Here is a 13,980-nt window from a genome sequence, read left to right as displayed (position 1 = left end):
ACCACCAGCAAGCACCGTGTTCCTGAGATCTTGGCTGCTCTCAGGACCACTGCCCAACCAGGTGGGGCAGCCAGGGATGGGTCCCGGGGACAGAGGTTCTATTTATATGTTATTAGTCCTGGCCAACACCTCAGAAGATGAGATCCCATGTTTCATCCTCCAGCCACGCAGCCAGGCACATTCTCTTTCCTCCTGAGGCCGGGAAGTCACAGGGCTGAGGGGACAGAGCATTTTGTACCCTGGCAGTTCCCGGCTTCCTGTAACAATTTGTAACCATCAGTAACCCATAGCAACTCTTGCCCTTCTACCAATGTTACTACTTGGAACCATAGCAACTCCCTCTGCTTTGTAATGGTTTAAGCTCCAATCAACCAATCAGCTCGCATAATAGACTGGTATATAAGGAATGTTGCAACATAGCTCATGGCCCAGATCTTCAGAGCTACTTTTGGGATTTTTCCACAACATTTTGGATGCCCCAGAGAGATTCCAACCATGATGCCAGACGGGCCTCTCAGTAGGATCAAGATGGAGGGGTTCTGAAACAACTAAGAAGGTGTGCCACCTGAGTATTTTGGGTTCTCTCTTGAATCGGCACCTCTGCTGTCAGCATGACTGAGCTCCCAACTGGACTCATAGGAAGGAAGGACCAACTCAACAAGAATGGCTGCTGGGAAAGGGTTTACCATCATTTGTAGAAAGGTACCAAGGTAAGGTAAGGTCCTGGGGACATCATGGTAGCCCATCTGTCAGACGAAAGAGGAATTTGATCACTTCTTAGTCTTCAGTAAGAAGACAGCATAGAACCTGATGAATAATCTGAGTTCAGGGTCTTCCCAGTGAGGGAAGACATTGTGGGTCTCTAAAAAGGGGTGCGGGGAAGACATTAAGAAGGCCTCCCACTGGCCGAGTGTAAAACCTGCATGTATACTGGTGTGGAGGTAATGTTTTAACTTGATGTGTGAATAAGTGAGTGAATGAATGGCTTTACTGACTTGATCGGTCAGGCACAAGTGTGTAGCTTCACAGCTGGGCACCCTTAAGGTCCCCTAAAGGCTATGGTGTTCATGTGGGCTCATTCTGCGGTTCTGTGGTGAATGGCATATGATCCAGGGTTGCATCAAACTAGTGTCCGATTGTAAGTCACAAAGTTGAGTCCGCTACAGCTAAGCATCACCTAAACTCCTGAAGGACATGACCAGATGAGCATCTGAATGGTCTCCTCTGTGGAAGGAGCACCCACCCTTGTTTGTCTTTGTGTTACCATTCCAGGGTGGGATGAGTTTGGTAAAACACTAAGTAAAGGAGGGAGTTCCATCACCCTCCAGAGAGTGACCAAGTGCCTTCCACAGGTTGTGGGGAGTGACTGCTTACTCTCAAGAGAAAAGAAGAAGTCTAAGGCCATGCCATCCTGAACAAGCTTGATCTTGTCTGATCTTGGAAGCTAAACAGGGTCAGGTCCGGTTAGTACTTGGATGGGAGACCACCTAAGAAAACCAGGTGCTGTAGGCATAAAAATAAATAAATAAAAAATAAGGGAGATTGTGAACTGACAAGGTCCTTGCAATCTGTGAGGTCAACCAAGGGTTGCCTCACCTAAAAACAGAGAGAGAGAGAGAGAGAGAGAGAGAGAGAGATTGATTGAGAGAGAGAGAGAGAGAAAAGAAGAAACAGTAGGAGGTTGAATGAAAAAGAGTAAATGCTGAAAGATTGAGATGTGGCATTGCCAAGGAACAAGAGTTGAGCCCCAATCCATGGTTCCGTGGCAATCCTCATACATCTTATGGTGGCCCTACTAGATCTCCATGAGGAGTCTACGCCAGTGATCCGGTTTGGGAATTTATACCGACCCACCAATGCTAAGAGGCACCTGAAATCCCCCTGAAGGGAGCAGCCAGAAACCGGCGAAGCAAGTGGCATCCCCTTCAAACTTTCCCCGACCCTATCCTCCACTCCTTCATGATTGTTGTCTATCATGGGGGGCATGGGAGGTACCTCAGATTTAAATGAACGAATAAGGCATGTAGTGGAAGGTTTGAGTAGGAAGAAAAGAAATTGTCATTGCTAACAGAAGGTATAAGGTCTGGAGACATATTCTGAAGGAAATTGAAGGGAAGCTGTTTGCCTCAGAGTTGGATATTGCTGAATGGGTGATAAGAGGCAAGTGGAGAGAATAAGGAAAGTAGTAGAAGAGACATCTATGTGTATATGTGAAGAGAGATCCAGAGGGGAAATTAAACTGAAAGTGTAATATCCTAAGAGCAAAGTATGAAAGAAGGTTTTGGGGGAGAGATTCTGAGGAGAAATTTTATGTAACTAAGCAAAACAAGGTAAGAATTTAAAAATTTGAAAGTAAGCTAAAGCAAAAATTAGAATTATATTTAATGTTTCCTAGACTATTGGTCTGACACTAATGTGAAAAGTTTTTCTGAGAAGTAAATAAGAATTTTGTCAAGACAATTTCAGTGTTTTATGCTGTCTTAACCAAGTTTCTGGAACTTTAGGGAATATATTAACACTGGCCCTGTGACCAATTTTCAAAGGAAGCCCCCTGCAAAAATGGAGGGAGTTTCTGCTAAACCAACTGCATTAGATTGTATGTTGGAAAATCTTAAAGAAAATTTCTCGAAAAATTACGGGGTCAGGCTGATCCCAGGAAAGCTTTGTACTCTTTGTGAGCTTGAATGGCCCATATTTAGAGTAGGGTGGCCCTCGGAAGGGACATTAGACCTCCCTACAGTGAGGGCAGTATATTGGGTAGTGACAGGGACCTCTGGATATCCGGACCAGTAGCTGTACATAGACACATGACTGCAGATTGCTGCTGTAGTGCTCTCTTCAGTCTGGTTTTGCGTGAATAGGCAGGGATAGAGTAAAGTATTTGTGACCCAAATGACTCGAGAAAAGAACAAGGAAGTGCCAGCAAAAATAATCCACTAAGGAGACCACAAGGAGGAACCTATTTTCTTCCTACCACCGTACATCTTAGCAGGTTCATCAGTCCCTGCACAGCCACTTTACTCACAATTGCTGGGTAGGCCACCACCATCAGTACCTTTGCCACCCCGACCTACCCCAGAGCCCTGGCCCAAACCATGCCCTCTGTCAGGTTCAAATTCGATGACTCAGATTGCTTTGCCTCGTATGTAGGGATGATGTCTCACCAGGAGGCTCAGACCCAGCTCCAAAGTCAGCTCCCCAGGATGTTCCTAGTTTGTGACTCCTCCACCTACCCTGGGGACTATGTACCGTCTGTGTTTGAGAATATGTGAATCTCTCACTACATCATCAACTCACTGCCAAATCACCGTTTTAAAATCAGGGACCTAGAATTTGACTGTTGCTGACCCTGCTAGGGTTTTACAAAACTCACTGCCTGAACACCACCACCCTGATGGAGCCTGCACCCAGATATCTAAGCACATTAGAATATGTACAGACTCTCTATGACTTTCCTGGGATTGATGTCAAAGACCAGCCCTTTGAGAAGGGTGAAATCCTGGTGATAATAAAGAAGCCTGATAGACAGTGATGGAGTACCCAGAACAAGGATGGCTGGGTTGAGATTGTTCCCATCCCTTTCATTAAAAAGCTTGCCAGAGAAGTCACTCACAGAGTTTTTTGAGAGACTATACAAGGCGTTCCGGATGTATACCCCTTTTCTCAGCTACTAGTAAGGTGCTCGGTCCTTCCAAGGAAGCTAAGGCCACTTTGGGGAGAGGCCCTCACTTCATCCAGTGACTAACACCACGCCAGCAGTGCTCGCCCAGCACTGCCTGCACCATGACATCCTTCTCAGAGCTCGCCTGCATCTACTTGGCCCTCATCCTGCACAACAATGAGGTGACAGTCAAAGAGGAAGCAGAAGGTCTCCCTGTTAACAGCTGCATTGGGAAACCCAGGTCCAGAACAACAGACTGTTGCTCTCTCTTGAAGGAGAGAAACCGGAAGGAGACTGCCACTTCACTGGAACCAATGCGCCTACTACAAAGAAGCCGGCCATTGGAGAAACGAGTACCCTCGTCATAGGAAAACATCTAAAAGGCCAAGAATTTCACCAAAGAACTCATCAGCCAGGCCAAGGAACAATCAGACTAGGAGCTAATCCTAGACCCCAAGGAGCTGATCCTAGACCCCAAGGAGCCTATACCCGCAATAGAAGCAGGGGGCCAATCATTGACTTTTATAGTGGACATTAACACCAAAAGGAATTTGTGAGGTCCTAGGGGCAGCTGGATTTCATCGAATCTGGGTGTTAGGTTTCTCTGAGATTGCCAAGTCACTGAATAAGGAAAGATCCCCTGATTTGGGGATCAAACAAGAAAAAGCTTTCAGGGAAATAAAGAGACTCTTAACCAGCACACCAGCATTAGGACTACCAGATATAACATGAGACTTTAACCTTTTCAGGGGTCCTCACACAGTCGGGCAATGGCAAGGCCCAATTGCATATTTGTCCAAATGGCTAGATCTGGTAGCTCCGGGATAGCTGCCGTGCCTCCAGGCCTTAGCTGCCACAATAATCCTGGTCAAAGAAGTGGACAAGCTTACACTAGTACAAAATATAGAGGTAATTGCACTGGTGAGAAATTAAGAACATATGTAGCTGACCAACGCCAGAATAACTCGTCATTGGGGGCTGCTTTACAAAAGTCCACGAGTCTGCCTCAGAAACTGTATATACATTGAACCCCACTACAGGAGAGACTCCCAACCACGATTGTGAGATGGCCACGGACAAACCAGGCAGACCAGAGAGATGTTCCTCTTTAAGACCCAGAACTAGTATTGTTCACAGTCGGGAACAGCTTTATCCATATGAAGGACCACTCAAAGCCAGCTACGCAACAACTGCCAATGAGGTAATCAGAGCTAAGGCTCTGCTGCAGGGCTGGTCATCACAATGGGCCAATATCTACACCAATTCAAGGTATGCCTTTTGTCACCTTGCATATACATGGAACCTTTCATCAGAAAGGGGGATTGCAGACAGTGAGAGGAAAAGAAGCTCCACACAGCCTAATGGTTGCAAAGTTTAGGGAAAGTTGAACATATGAACCAAACCCACAAAACTACTCTAGCTAATTTCATCAGGAAAACTAAGATCCTGCCCTGATCAAGGCAGAAAAGGGAAAGAGCTCCGTGAAACCCCAGTAGGCAGAGACTATGACCATTCTCAGCAGGAAGCAGATACAGAAGAAGAGACCTCCTGTCTCTCAACATGCATATGATAATAAAGGGATGCATAGCTCATAGAAAAGAATTAGGCAAGAAAATTAGTTATGAGAGTTTCTGGGTCTGCCTGCAAAGACACTGAGAGATCAGCAAAATCCTTTGCAGGAGACCTCCCCCAGTAATAAGGAAGTTAGAAGAAGACCCTAGATTAATAGTTGACCTTGAAATATCTTATCACTTTCAGGCCCCCACCACATCACTAGGGAAACTTTAGAAAAAGCCCCTATTCTTTTAAGAAATTAGGATCACCCCTCTCATCCAGGAGAAGTATAAGTTAAAGATTGGAAGAAGGAGCCACTCCAACCAAGCTAGACAGGTCCTCACGCTTTTATATTAGCAACTCCCACTGCCATTTACAAGTAAACAAATGAGCATAGGGGAGAAATATAGATAAATTCCTAGTAACACTTAAATGGCTTGTTTTCCACCAAACTTTCTTAATAAAACCTTTCATGGGCATCCTTTATAAAAGATTGAAATCAAGAAAGAGTACTATAAAGTTCTAATCCAGTGTATTACCCTAAATTAAAGCAACCTGGAGTCAGGAACTGAAAGTACTATGTAAAATGTCTGCCAAAATGCATTTGTATAAAATTAGTCTAGCTAACGTATTCATTAGCCTAACATTTGTTATTAGAGTATAAGATTGCTGAATTTTACAAAAGAATTAACTCAATATGACACAGGTTTTAAGATTCTATGAGGAAATTGATATTGAATCACATACTGCTGTACTGTTTGGATACATTTATTTGCAAAATCAACCAAAACATTACTAATTCAACCAGATTCTCTAAGTTTTGCCTGGTTTGTCAGTGTGGTTAAGCTTAAGGACCAGCTATCCAAACTGTCCAGATCTTCACCATAGCCATCTCCTGCAGAAACTCCTTCATGGATGGTGCAGACAGATCCCACTAACTGAGAAAGACAAAATACTCTGCTCCAGCCACCAACTGGAAGCTGGTTGGTCTACGCAGGGCTGAAGCCTGAGGAATTTCATCATGGGACTCCTTATAATTAGACACTGGAGAGGGAAGGAAATTAAAGCTATGTATTCATGTCACCAAAGGAGGTAAGAGAATTTCCACTACCTTACTTTTCTATAGCTATTATGAATGTCAGGGAATTCAGAAAGGGATTTGTACCTATAAACAGACTCAATATTCAGTATGTAGCCTGGGAAATAGTCAACTTTATCTATGTTATAACCCAACTAACCCTCCCACTGAAACAGTTTTTGAAATGAGGTAGCTATATCAAACTGCACTACACATATGTGCAATTAGAATAGATCATAACCAACCCTTTGAACCCCTGTTAGTGTTTTTCCACAACACTGATTCCAAGAAGCATGAGATTGCTTACCTAAAATCCTCTAAGCCAACAAATACAAGGCCTCTGGAATTCAGGTTGTAACTAGCTGTCTTCTAAAATGCAAAGGTAGTATGTATTTCATATGCTAATAATAATTTGAATTGGCCATAAATATAAAAAACAACCATTTAGATATTAAAGGTATCTTCTAAGCAAACTGAATTAACTCTCCAAAAGAGCTCTATATAGGCTAGATATAGACTATTAGAAATAATTATCTGTCCAGAAAAGTAATTTGTTATTCCATTGGTAGTCAATGTTTCAGATTGGCAAAAATAGAGAATTCAAATGAAAATTTGAGAAACTATGATGCAGTTTCTAAAAGGAAGTTCATATGTCACTAAATATCAAACTACTTTCTAGATATTTAAATCTTAATTGAGAAAGTCTAGTATATTCTATTTCATGAAAGACTACATTTCCTAAACAGAATTAACTATGAAAATAATTAGAATTGGGGCAAAATTTATTTAACTAGCAGAATAGACAGATAGATTCATGTTAACCTAGACTAGGATAAAAGAAAATCTCAGTCAGATACAAATTTTATCTAGGAAAAATGTAAGGGCAATTCATAATTCGTCTACTCAATAAGAATGATAACTTCTAGAGTTTTAACTAAATTGCAATGCAGCTTAACGACTAACTTTATAACTTTATAATGATCCAATTTATTGAATAGTCTGCAAATTTAAATTAAAATTTTCAAATGATCCTTTAAAATGTATTTGTAAACATCTTGATTCCGGTACATACTTCTCAGAATTTGATTTTGCCTATAATTTGCTTGGCAAAACTTCAAAATGTAAGGAAGTCTAAAGTCATGAAGTTTTAGGAGCGCAAGAGAAGGATGTAGGAAAAGATTTGGTATATTGAGGCAGACCTAAGTGTCTAATTAAAGTAAGTATGAGATTAGGCGGCAGTCATATTGGTTTACTTTCCATTTTCTTAAATAAGAAAATTTACCAGCACTGAATAAGTTCCTGGCACCTCATTTTTCTGTAAACGTTCAGATAGACCTAAATCCCTATGTTCAAATTCGTATTAAAGGTCAAGTACGGGACCATCCAGCTCAAATCTTATAGGTTTATAAGTAACTGAACCCTACCCTCATCGCACAGTCAGTGAAAAACTTATTTCTCAGAATAGCTGAAGGAATAGCTCATTCCCTGAATGTCACTGCTATGTATATAGGAGAACACGGAGGCCATATACTAGCTTGAAGGTGGAAAAGGCATATTTTCCAGAGCTGCACTGGATGTGGCAGGACTTACCACTTGCTGGACACAGCAGGTGGCACCCGAGCAGGAACCTAGGTACGGGAAAACGTGTAAATAAGATAAGATGAGGAGACTCCCTTGGGAAAGAGTGTACGAAAAAGAGAAAGAGGGAGAAAATACAGAACACAGCCTAGTAGAATCCAAGAAAACACGCATGTTAAATAAATTTAAAGAATAGGCTGTCATCATCAGGAGTAAAACATAAGATGGCAAGAGTCAAAAGAAAGGATCCTTTATGGCCATAGTAGAGAAAAAGACTACAGCAGAGATCTTTATGCAATAGAATTATTGATCTCCAACTCAAAAAGAGGAAGAGAGAGATCAAAAGGTGATGCCCTATATGAATGTAGACAGGCATCAAAAGGAAGGAATGAAGAGGAAATTTGGGGAATTTCAGTAAAAACTAATCAGCTTTCTGTTCTGCTTCTGTAAACATGCTTGCTGCATGTAAGAGCTCACTTGCACTTTGCTTAACCTGTAAATATAACTGTAGCATTTTGTACCCTGGCAGTCCTCCCCCCTTGCCCCCCCTTCCTGTAACAATTTGTAACCATTGGTAACCCATAGCAACTCCAACCCTTCTACCAATGTTACTACTTGGAACCATAGCAACTCCTTCTGCTTTGTAATGGTCTAAGCTCGAATCAACCAATCAGCTCGCATAATAGACTGGTATACAAGGAATGTTACAAAATAGCTCATGGCCCAGATCTTCAGAGCTCGAGCTCCTATGGTAACACACATAATAAACCTGAGCTCTCCCATTCTCTCCAAGTAGACTGCATGGTTTTTCGCTGGACTTCTTTTGGGATTTTTCCACAACACCAGGGCCTTTAAACATTCTTCAGCCTCCAGGTAGCCCATTTCTTTCCTATTCCACATTTCCATACTCCATTTATGACAATTCTAACACCCTCCTACCTCTCATTTGACCGTCTTCATTACCCCCTCTAAACACCTGTGATCCTCTCCTACCTATTCCAATACAGGCAGCCATTCTTCCCTCTGCCACCCTCAATACGGACAGTCTCTTTGCCCACAGCAGGTACCCTGTACCACCAGCAAGTACCCTGCTCCTGAGATCTTGGCTGCTCTCAGGACCACTGCCCAACCAGGTGGGGCAGCCAGGGATGGGTCCTGGTGGCAGAGGTTCTGTTTATATGTTATTAGGCCTGGCCAGCACCTCAGAAGGTGAGACCTCACATTCCATCCTCCAGCCATGCAGCCAGGCACACTCCCTTTCCTCCTGAGACCAGGAAGTCACAGAGCTGTGGGGACCGAGCTAGACCCAGTTATGAAGGACAACAAAGGGAAATGCATCTGGAGGCCTTAAGAGCCTGCCTGGGAGGCCTCCTTGACTTTGGTGGTCTTCATGCATCTGTATCAAAGAGGCAACATCACAGCTTCCCTCAGTTTCCCACATGCTTTGAATGCGGTGGACCTCCTTTATGTCCCTACCTACTGAGCCCTAATAGGATTCTGGCTGGAAGTTTACAGTGTCCCCGAGTGTGTGTTCGTGTGTGTGTGTGTGTGTGTGTGTGTGTGTGTGTGTGTGTGTGTGTGTTTTCTGGGTCTAAATGCGTGTGTTATAGAGGTGGTTGTGTAATATTCAGGCAGGTGGAAATATGTGAGTGCCCACGTGTTTGTGACTCTGTGAACATTTCTATGAGAGTCCTATGAAATTCACATTTATTTAATGATATGGGAGCATTGTTCATCCATTTTGTGGGAGTAAAGAAAAGAAATAAACCCAAGAAGATTCAACGCCCCACACACCCAAGCCCAGATTTATTAGATAGAACTTCATGTGTTGCCTCTCTACAACTACCAGGTTGCCCGCAGCCTGCTCAGGCCAGCATCCAGGTCAGTACCAGAATCTCCTGTTCTGAAATGGGGGCTGACATGCTCAACATCAGGGACCAAGGAAGGCCTAGTCCTCTTGAGGCAACAGATCAGTCTAGGGCCCAGGTGGCTGAGGAGGTGATTGGCTGTGGCTTCTCTCGGATGCTTTTCTGTGTAGTGAGTAGAAAATGTTTCATCAGCTCACAGGTTAACTTAGCCTTCACCCTTCCTTTTATACGTCATGTATGGAATTTCCAGTGACCTTGTAAAAGCATGTGTGAGGTGACCAGCCTTTCCAGTGGCCGATCATATCATGTGTGAATTCCAGAGAACTTAGCAGTGGGCCCAGGGTCCTTCCTACACACAGAAGCCACCAATTTGATTCTCTGGCTCCTTTCTACCTCCCCCACCCCATTCTCATTTGATATCTGAGAAGAATTGACCCAATGATCCACTGAGCAGGGTTTGCCTTGGGGAAGGCCTTACATTCTGTACTGTCCCTTAAAGAATTCGGATGGTTTCTGGGGAGCAATCACGGTAGAGTTTGAAACAGAGAGAATCACTTCAATAGGGCAAGATTATGAGAAAATTGGCATTTGCAGAGGTCCCCAGGAGACCTTATTTAGCCCAAGGCCAAAAGAACAAATGGCTCCCAAGTACCCTCTATTTTCCACAAGGTTGTTCATTGCTCTCCACAAGGTTGTTCATTGTTCTCCAAGGTTGAAATTTTCTAAATATTTGAGAAAGGATCCTGAGTGTTCCTCTGTCAGCAGCATCTCAGACTTCTTTTCTTTACCCTGTTTCTCACTCACTTGTTCCAGAATGGATTACCCAGCTCTGAAGTAACTGACTTCTCAGAAAGAATGGAACATATCCTTTTTGAGTCCTTCTCATTTTCAAAATGCACAATGAACATAATGGACATAGCCTCAGGATACACTGAGTCACCGGGACTGCTCCTCCAATTCAAACAGTATTCAGGTGACTCCGATAGTCTCTGCATGGTGACTCTGTGACAAGATGGAAAATGATCCCAGCAAATCCAAACAATGTCCAAGTGTGTCAAGAAATCTGTTTTCAGGAAAATATGAGACTAGGGTTTGGTGCCTCAAAACCTGCTGTGGTCTGTCCATTAAACTTAAAGAAACCTAGCGAGGTTACATGGCTTAACACTCTTACCAACATGTCAGGGGAGTTGCATTCTACTCCAACGTCAGTGACTTGTGTGGGCTCTTCGTCACCCTCTGCCTGCTGTGTGAATTTCTCCCCAAAGCAGAGTCCTTTAACACCCATGTTGTTCTTCACCTACTTCCCTAAGTTTCGGAACCACACTGGTCTCATGTCTGAGGCTCTGAACTGGCTTTTGTTTTTGTGTTTGTCGGAGTCTTTCTTTCTTTTTTAGGTCTACATGGGAGCTAAATCATGAGGGCCCTGTTCCTTGCAGTCTGAGAGTTCCCTTCCCTTGATGACAAGGGAAATTGCTTGAAAGGGCCAGTCATAAAATGAATGAGCGAATTTAGGAGCTCATCAGTGGCAGAGGCCTGAATGCCAGGCAGAACACAGTTTCAAAATTCCTAAGGCTGTCTGTGAGCCACTTGTCTCCAGACTAAACAGAGGTGGAAGGACCAGCCACTGGCTCAGAGAGGACAGCTATGGCATCTCGGCAAAGAGAATGCAGATGCGACCATGATTAGGGAGGCCAAGGAAGTCAATGTATGGCAGTGGAGCCTGGCCTCTCAGCAGGCTGGCAGCTAATGGCTGAACCCTGGCACAGGACAGTGCAGGCATCATGAGCCTTGGTTCTCTTGGGGACTCCAATAGCACTGGAGTTTTGGAGATTGGAGGACCAGTGCCTCTAGTCCATCCTTTGCTGAGGCTGGGGAGGCGGTGGTGCAATACACTGATGGCGGCTCCAGGAGGGTTCTGCTATTGATAGAGACCCTGCTGTATGCAGAAGGACTGACCTGCCATTTTCAGTTCAGGACATACAAATGCCCCATTGGCCATGAAATAAGGACACTGCCCACAGCCCAGTCAAGGCTATTACCATGAGCCATCCGCCAGCACGGCAGTAGATATAAAGGAACCAATTTTCATAGAAGGCCCAGGACAAATGTTGGCCTTATTCTTCAAACGCCCTGGACACATGGCCTGGAAAGGGCCTGGAATTGGGAAGTCCGTGAGTCACTGCCCCCATCCTGGAAAATGGCACCTGTGTAAACCCCTGAAGTTCTGCAGGGCAGCAAGAAGGGGTGCTTCCAGCCTCACAGCTACCCTGAAATTCCAAGTCACCAATATATATGCTCTTGCCCTTGACTGATTTGGAAGTGAATATAGGCCACTTTTTCCTCATTCCTGCTCAACCCTGGAGCTTCTTGCCTGAGTCTGGTGTTGTCATTCCAGACTTTTATTTAAACTAGTCACCACCAGGCGTAGGACACTTGGAAACCCCAGAGGGAAGCTTTGGGCGGGAACAGGCCACTGGATAGGGGTTCAGCTTCTCCGAGTCCCTTGATTGGCAGAGATGAGTTGCCCAATCAGCGCTCCTTGGAGGCAGAACTAGCTGTCAATCAATCAAAGTTGTTGTCCATCGAATTGATTAGAGTTAGGCCAGGGACACTTCCCTCCTTTCCTCCGCTATGCCTTCCCCTGACACAGCAGCCCCACTGTTTTTCCAGATGCCTCATTCCATTTTCCTTCTAATTTCAGCTTCCAAGTCCACTCCCAGGACCCTTCCACCTTCTTTGGCCTCCAGGCAGCCCATTCCCTTGTTACTCCACGTTTCCATACTTGCTACAAATTCTACCGCCCTCCCTCCTCCCATTTGACCATCCTCCTTGCCCCCTCTAAACACCTGTAATCCTCACCTACCTATTCCAACACAGGCGGCCCATTCTCCCCTCCCACACACTCAACATGAACAGTCTCTTTGCCCACAGCAGGGCTTTGGACCACCAGCAAGCACCCTGCTCCTAGGACCTGGCTACTCTGAAGCCCACTGACCAGCCAGTCTGGGGCAGCCAGGGACTAGGTTTTGCTTATATGTTATTAGACTGGCCAGAACTTCAGAAGATGAGACTTGACATCCCCTCTGCCAGCCATGGTGCCAGGCACACTCACTTTCCTCCTGAGGCGTGGTAGTCACTAGGCTGAAGTGACGAGCTAGGCCCAGTTGTGATGGGTGCCAAAGGGAAAGGCCTCTGTAGGCCTTAAGAGCCTGGCTGGGAGGCATCCTTGACTTCAGGAGTATTCATGTGTCTGTTTCAAAGAGGCAAAGTCACGGCTTGCCTCACTTTCACACCTGCGTTGGGTGTGGTGGATCTGTTTTATGTTCCTCACTCTCTATGAACGGAGCTTAAATAGGATTCTTACTGTGAGTTTACAATGTCCCTGTGTGTGTGTGCCTGTCTGTATGTTTGTGCACGTGTGTGTGAGTGTTCAGATGTGTTTGTCTGTGTCTAAACGTGTGTGATATAGAGACATGGTTACATCTAGGGGGGTGAAAATATGTGAGTGCCCTCGTGTGTGTGACTCCTTGAATATTTCTGTGAGAGTTCTGTGAAATTCACATTTGTTTAATGATATTGGAGCATTGTTAATCCAACTTGTGTGAATAAAGGAAAGAAATACACTTAATAAGATCCCAACTCTCCACACACTCACGCCCATATTTATTATATGGAGCTTCATGTGTTGTCTCCTCACAACCATCGAGTTGCCTGCAGTCTGCTCAGGCCAGCATTCAGTTCAGGACCAGAATCTCCTGTTCTCAGGTATTTGCTGACATGCTCAACATCAGGGACCAAGGGAGGCCCAGTCCTCCTGAGGCCAAAGTTCAGTCCAGGGCCCAGGTGGCTGAGGAGGTGACTGGCTGTGGTGTCTCAGATTCTTTTCTCTGTAGTGAGTAGAGAATGTGTCATTAGTTCCAAGGTTATCTCAGCTTTTATCCTTCCTTTTTGACTTCACAAATAAAATTTCTAGTGTCTTTGTAAAATCATGTGTGAGGTGATCGGCCTTTCCAGTGGCCAGCCATATCATGTGTGAATTCTAGAGAACTCAGCAGTGGGCCCAGGGTCCTTCCCACACACCAAAGCCACCAATTTGATTCTCTGGCTCCTATCTCTCCCCCTCACCCCCATTCTCATTTGATATCTGAAAAGAATTGACCTAATGATCTACCGATCAGGGTTTAAATGGCAGAAGACCTCACATCCTGGACTGTCCCGTTCCTTAAGGAATCTGGATTGTT

General features: G+C 44.5%; 2 pseudogenes; both read left to right on the top strand.

Annotated features, from left to right (window-relative positions):
- Positions 1-1,393: 1,393 nt before the first annotated feature.
- On the top strand, positions 1,394-1,512 carry LOC111747326 (annotated as a pseudogene).
- A 1,583-nt stretch (positions 1,513-3,095) lies between these two features.
- LOC105300759 lies at positions 3,096-3,625 on the top strand (annotated as a pseudogene).
- The last annotated feature ends 10,355 nt before the right edge of the window (positions 3,626-13,980 follow it).

Source organism: Pteropus vampyrus, unplaced genomic scaffold (genome assembly GCF_000151845.1).
Source record: "Pteropus vampyrus isolate Shadow unplaced genomic scaffold, Pvam_2.0 Scaffold217, whole genome shotgun sequence".
Classification (NCBI taxonomy): Eukaryota; Metazoa; Chordata; class Mammalia; order Chiroptera; family Pteropodidae; genus Pteropus; species Pteropus vampyrus.
This window is presented reverse-complemented; position numbering and strand designations above follow the sequence as displayed.